We start from the raw sequence: 7009 nt of genomic DNA on the forward strand, positions 1-7009 counted from the left end.
CTAGAGCGAGGGCTACATGGTGGAGGGGACCTGGGGGAGGGTTTGTAAAACAATGAAGGAATCCTTTCTTTTACTTTTCCATAATTTTTGACTCATGTACTTATAACTTGTTAGTTTCCAACTTTTTGGTATTGTGAACAAAGCTATGATAAACATGGGCGTGCATATATCTCCTTGGATGTCAGTTATGGTCTCTTTGGGGTATATTCCCAGTCGTGGAATTGCTGGGTCAAATGGGATCTCTATTTGCAACTTTTTGAGAAAGTGCCATATTGCCTTCTATAGTGATTGCACCATTTTACACTTCCACCAACAGTGAATAAGGGTTCCAGTTTCTCCACGACCTCGCCAGCATTTGTTAGTTGCTGTTGTGTTAAATTTTTTGTTGTTGCTGTTAAATTCGTTAAATTCTTACTGGGGTGAGATGATATCTCATAGTTGTTTTGCTTTGCATCTCTCTTAGAGCTAGAGATTTTGAATATTCCTTCATGTGCTTGTTAGCCATCTGAATGTCTTCTTTGGTGAAGTGTCTGTTCATATCCTGTGCCCATTTTTCATTTGGATTATTTACCTTTATCTTGTTGTGGTACTCAAGTATTTTATAAATTCTGGATAAATGTCCCTTATCTTATATGTCATTACCAAATACTTTTTCCCAGTCTGTGGCTTCCCTTTTCACCCTGTTGGGGATGTTTTTGGACGTACATAGGGTTTTGATTCTTAGAAGGTCCCATTCATCTGTTTTATCTTCTCCTGGTTGTAGGTACTGCCCTACTTTTTATAATGTCAGGTTTTCTAGAGGGTGTCAGGTTTTCTTGCTGTTCTTTTTCAATTTCTTGGAGATGTTGGGTTAGAGAATCAATGGTCAATTTCCCCTGCCTTTTCATGTGTTTGCTTATTGCTATAAATTGACCTCTAATTAATGCTTTGGCTGTTTCCCAGAGGTTTTGGTAAGTTGTATTTTCATTGTCATTTGTTTGAAGAAAGTTTTTTTAATTTCTTCTTGTACCCACTCATGTTCAAGCAAGGTTTTGTTCAACTTCCAAAGCTACAGTTTTTTTCTCCTTTATCTTCTTATTATTAATTTCTAATTTTGTAGCATTGTGATCTGAGAAGGTGTCTGTATGATTTCTATGTTTTTTAATTAATTGTTTCTTGCCTTGTGGCCCAAGATGTGATCTATTCTGGAAAATAATCCGATGCACATTGGAGAAGAAAGTATACTATGGGGTTTTTTTATGCATTAGCCTATAAATATCTATGATATCGAGTTGATTTATTGTGTGGTTTAGTTCTTGAGTGTCTCTGTTGAGATTCTTTCTAGTATTTCTATCTTTTTTTGAAAGTGGTGTATTGAAGTCTCTAACCACTATAATAGTGTTATCTATTTCTTTTTTAGTTTTGTTAATGTTTGTTATATATATTTTGCAGGTCTATCATTTTGTACATAGATATTTATTTTTGTTATGTCCTCATGTCCTTTAAGCATTATGTAGTTACCTTCCCTGTCCTTTGTGATGTCTTTTGCATTGAAATTTATTTTATCAGAGATTAATAGGGCTGCTCCTGCTTTTTTCTGGTTGCCATTTGCTTGGCATATTTTCTCCCATCCTTTTATTTTCAGTCTTTATTTATCTTCAATTTTCAGGTGTGTCTCTTGTAAACAGCATATTGATGGGTGCATTTAAACCATTCACATTCAGTGTGATTATTGAGAGTTAGGATTTTATTGTTATCATTTTGTTGAGTTCTTTTTGGTGTTGTTGCTAGTTACTTTGGTCTATCCTTCTTTCTGTGGCACCTCTGTAAGAAGGACATCTCTCAGTGTTTCCTGCAATGCCGGAAACTCCTTTAGGTTTTGGTTTTTTGGGGGGAATATCTTGAGCTCTCCTTCATATTTAATAGAACATTTTGCTTGATACAATATTCTTGGTTGACAATTGTGTTCTCTGAGTGTTCGATATATGTCCTTCCACTCTCTTCTTGCTCGCATGGTTTCTGCTGAGAAATCAGCACTTAGTCGTATCTGCTCTCCCTTACCCTTTGTTTCTCTCTCGCTGCTTTCAGAAGTCTTTCCTTATCTTTGGTTCTGTCAAATTTGACTATGCTATGCCTTGGTGTTTTTCTTTTAGGGTCTATTCTATATGGTGCTCACTCAGCTTCTTGAATATATTCTCATTCTTCATTATGCCTGGGAAGTTTTCTTCCAGCAATTCTTCCACAACTTTTTCAGTACTTTTACTTGCTTCTTCCTGTTCTGGGATTCCAATGATGCACATGTTATTTCTCTTGATGGTGTCCCACATTATTCTTTGGTTTTCTTCTTTTTCCTCCTTTTTTGTTTCTGCTTTTTGTTGTAGCAGATCAGTGATGACAATTCTAATCCTCTCCCTGGTTCTGTTTTCCATCTCTTCAACTCTATTCATATGTCCCTCCATCATGTTGAAAGTGTCTGAACATTGGACCTCATGTGAACATGGTTTCTTGTTTTTTTCCAGATTTTCTAATGCCTCATTTGTTTTATCTGAGTTTTTTTAAGCTCCTCCTGGTTTTTGTTTGCAGTGTCCTGTAATTCTTCAAGTTTGTCTTTTACCTACTGAAAATTCAATCATTTTTCTTTTGAATTCAGTATCAGAAACTTCCATCAGACTTTCTGTCTTCAGGAAATCCATTGGTATTGTTTTACTTTTGGGGGGTGACATCTTGCTTTGTGCTTGTGTATCTTGTGAGGTGGTCTGTCTCCTTCTTGATGATGCTGTGGTAGTGTTTTTCTTGCCTAAAGTGATGATAGGTTCTTGATCTTAAATCACTGCTACAGATGAGGGCGTAGCAGTTATGTTTCCTGTGTTCCTCTCTGAATTTCTGAACGCAAGTGTACATTCATGGCCCACTAATGTGGCCTCTTCTGTTAAATAATTATTACAACTAATTCAGACCAAGATGCTCCAGATTAAAGGCAGTTAGCTGACTGGCCCTGAGGAGATGTGAGGATAAGGGAGGGGGGAACAGGTGGGGTAGGCACTAGCACAGGTCTATGCCAGGTGGTGAGGGGGTGAGGGTGCGGAGCAGGCACAAGCACCTGTATATGCTGTATGTCTCGCGCCTGGTGGGGCTAGCTATCCAGGTGGGGCTAGATGTCCAGATGGGCACGTGGGAAAACCTGACTCCGGTTCGCAGCTGTCCCACTCAAGTGTGGGTGGTGGTGGGGTGGGAAGGGTGTGTGTTTCCCTGCCTGAGTGTGGATGCTCAGGGACCTCACTCAGGTTACAGATGTCCTGCTGGTGTCCAGCAAGGCTAGCTTCCAGATGGGCACTTGTCAGAACCTCACTCAGTTTGCAACTGTCCCCTGCACTCCCAGCTGGGCCACCTGTCTGGGTAGAGATGCTTGGGTAACGGTGCTAAAAACACACTCAGTTTGTAGATGTTCTGTTCACACTCTGTGGGGTTACTTGACCCTGTGGGGACTCCCAGGGAACTTACTCAGGCTGCAGCTATACAGATCGTGCTCAGCAGGGCTGGCTTCCCGGTAGTCACGCATGAGTACCTCAGTCAGGTTGCAGATGTCCTGTAGGGTCACGCGGCAACAGGGCGGTCGCTACTCCGGGGTCACACGGTGGCAGCGGGGTGCGGGGGTGTCGTTCCTTTGGGGTCACGTAGCGGCAGCCCCCCCTACATTTTTAAATGATTTCTTTAGGATAAATTTTCTAGAAATTGCTAGAAAATCCTTCATTGTTATTGTTAGGTATCGAGTTTAATCCAACTCATAGTGACTCTATGAGCAATAGATCTGAATCCTGTCCTATCATGTGCCATTCTCATAATTTTTGGCATCCTTGAGCCTGTCACTGCAGTCACTGTGTCAATCCATCTGGTTGAGGGTCTTCTTTTCTTTCACGGGCCCTTCACTTTTCCAAGTATGAATTCCTTTTCTAAGGAAAAGCCTCTTATAGCAACTTCTAATGTATGAAAGATGAAACTTTGCTATCTTTGTCTGTAAGAAACACTCTGGCTGTACCTTTTCCGAGATATAGCTGTGTGTTCTTTTAGCAGTCCATGGTATATTTGGTACTCTTTTCCAACATCACAGTTTAAGGCATATTTTTTTTTTCTGTCATCCTTATTCATTGTCCATCTCTCATATGCTAGCAAGTGATTGATAAGACCATGGCCTGAATCAGGTGCACCTTAGTCTTCAAACTGATATATTACCCTTCTATATTTTGGAGAAGTCACTGACAGCACACTTGCCCTGTAAGAAAAATCTTTAGTTCTCCCCAAGAAGTCATGTTGTAATTCTGTTGTTTTTTGAGATAAGAACTCCAGCCTCACTTCCTATACCCCAATCAAATCAAAGTGAAGGAAGTTGGTGACAATATCCTACTGTTCAGGTGTTAAGTCCCTAAGCCCTTCTTTGTGTCCAGCACTACTCAAGATGTCAGGAGCATAGTAACAAGCAAGGCTGACACAAATCCAGTATTGGGATCTCTGCATTGAAGCTGCAAGTTTTGACTCCCACTGGCCAGTGGTATTCCCAAAAGGCTTTGCCACTTCACAGTAGTACCTGCGAGAATGGGTGAAAGAAGCTAGCAGATCTGATGGTCTTCTAGACAGCTTAGGCAATGCAGGCTTTGGAAAAAAATGTGTGAATTTAAGAAGAGAGATCATCTTTCAAAACAGATTTGCTTCAGGATGTATCACCTGAAAGGTCCAGTGGCTTTAAAAAATAAATCTTCACTCAAATCCCTCTCTTCAAATGTCAGACATTAAGTGAAAAGTTTGAGAAAAAGAAACTTCTGTTTCCTTTCTCCTATGGAATTTACCTCACTTGTTTTCCTCTAAAGGGCCTCCCACACCTCTAGTGCCTGTGATGCCAACCACAATGGAAATCAAAGACTGTACTCAAGTTTAACATCCTTTGGGGTGGATTTGAATGGCTCAAGGTATCTTATTTGTAATGTAGTGTGACAGGATTTTGGTGTGGTTTGAATGGTTTGGTGTATCTTATTTGTGGAGGTAAAACACCATGACCGGGTGTTGTGTGGTATTGTAGAGTATGTGTTTTCTGTGTATTTTTCTCAAATATCTGATTTTCAGTTTCAGGGAGAAACAAAAGTGCTTTTCTCTATTAGTGTGGCTTATGAGAATGACAGCACTTCAAGGGCAGGAAGTTATGTCAACCTTGTTTGTAGCCACATTTCCAACATCCAGAGCAGTCCCTTGCACATAGTGAGTTTCAGTGTGTAATTGCTGAATGGCTAGATGTTGCAACCAAAGTCCTTTCCTTTGATTTTCACATGGTGCAGGAGGTAGCCAGACTTTCCAAGTCAGAGTTTTCAACCTTAAAGAATAAACACTTAACAATATGGCTCATATATATTTTAAGTAAAGGTTTTCTAGATTGAAACTTCAAGATTATGCAAGGCTAAATTGAGAATGTAAAAAAAGTGAAGTAATTGAGAATAATTTGTTTTTCAGGAATAATTAGAACATTTTTCTTTTGATCCCTGGAAGGAGGGGACAGTCTGTCTCAGGAGGCTGGAAAGGAGAGAGGGAGAGAGAGAAAAGAAAGAAGAAAGGGAAGAGAGAATGATGAAGGGACTAATATATGGCTCGTGGGCAAATACAATCAAAGAATAAAAAGAAAAAAAAAGTTTAGTGCCAGGCTTAAATAGGCATTTAATAAACAAACAAACAAAACAAACCAAAACCAAAACCAAACCCTAAACCAGTCAGCATTGACTTGACCTCAATCCTTGAAAACCTCATGTATACCAGAATGGAACACAGGGGTTTTTGAAAGGTGATTTTTAGGAAGAAAATATGCCTTTCTCTGGAGGCAGCAACAGGTAGACCCAAACCTCCCACTCCCATCTTCCTGACTGTCTAACCATTTGTGCAATAGTAAGATTTAAATCAGATTAAAATTATGTTGCTAAATGTCCTCCACAGTGATATGGCTAAGCTGCCTTCTAAGTCCTGGATCTCTCTATCAGAAGCCTACGGCTGTAGTCAGTGGAAGAGGAATACCAGGATGGGAGCCAGAGTTCTGAGCAAAGACTGAATCAAAACCTAGCCAGGACCATGGAGAGCGACAAGTTTAGCAGGAGGCTAAGAGGTATTTAGCTCTGCTCTGAGAGCCTGATGAAGTGGGAATTCCTTCCTCAAATCTGCTTCTGGAATTCACAAGATGAACTGTTAGCCAGGTTGCAGAGGCTACAAAGTGGAATATTCTAGAGTGTTAGAACTTGAAGCAATTCCACTTATCTTCCTTGGAGGTTAAACCATATAATCCCATCAAATCCTTCACTTCTGGTCTAGCAAGTTCTTAATGCTAGAAACCACTAGCTCTCCATCTCTTCTACTACTGATGAGAAGAGGATGTGCCATTTACCCTGAAGGGTAAAGACTTTGAGGGTCTTCCTCAGAGACCAATACCAGACCCTGTGGGCTTCTGGTAAAGTATTCACATTTAATGACCCTGGGTCTGTCCTTCAAGACCTCAGGCTTTGAAACTCTGTGTACTTAATCCTAACTTGATTTTTCTTTTCTCCCAACAACAATTGAGAAACAACAAAGAATGTGCTTTCTGTGAATTGCATCCATTGTGCCCAACAGATGAGATTTGGCTTGCTTGTTTGAAACATACAAGTCTCTACAATATGGAAAACTGGCTCTGATTCTGGTCTAAGTAACAGTTCTTCCCAAGGCTTGTGACAGTGCAGCAAGCTGAATGTGAATGTAGGAGAGGCCTGGTGACCACAGTAACAAAAGCGAGCTGGATTCCGCTATTGATTCTCTGAGATCAGAAACACAGGCTTATGGAGGGGGAAAATGCCTTATTCAAGATCACTAGAAGACATATGAGACAGAAAGGAAAAGACAGGAGTCAATGCAAGCCAAGATCCTACACCCAGCACTATCTCCTTTTTCTAACGTTAGAAGAAGGGGAGGTATCTGCTTATTATTATCTATTAAAGTTGAATACACTTTTGGTTGCAAATAGAACTAT

Source organism: Elephantulus edwardii, unplaced genomic scaffold (genome assembly GCF_000299155.1).
Source record: "Elephantulus edwardii isolate Elephantulus edwardi_28Jun2011 unplaced genomic scaffold, EleEdw1.0 scaffold00288, whole genome shotgun sequence".
NCBI classification, from domain to species: Eukaryota; Metazoa; Chordata; class Mammalia; order Macroscelidea; family Macroscelididae; genus Elephantulus; species Elephantulus edwardii.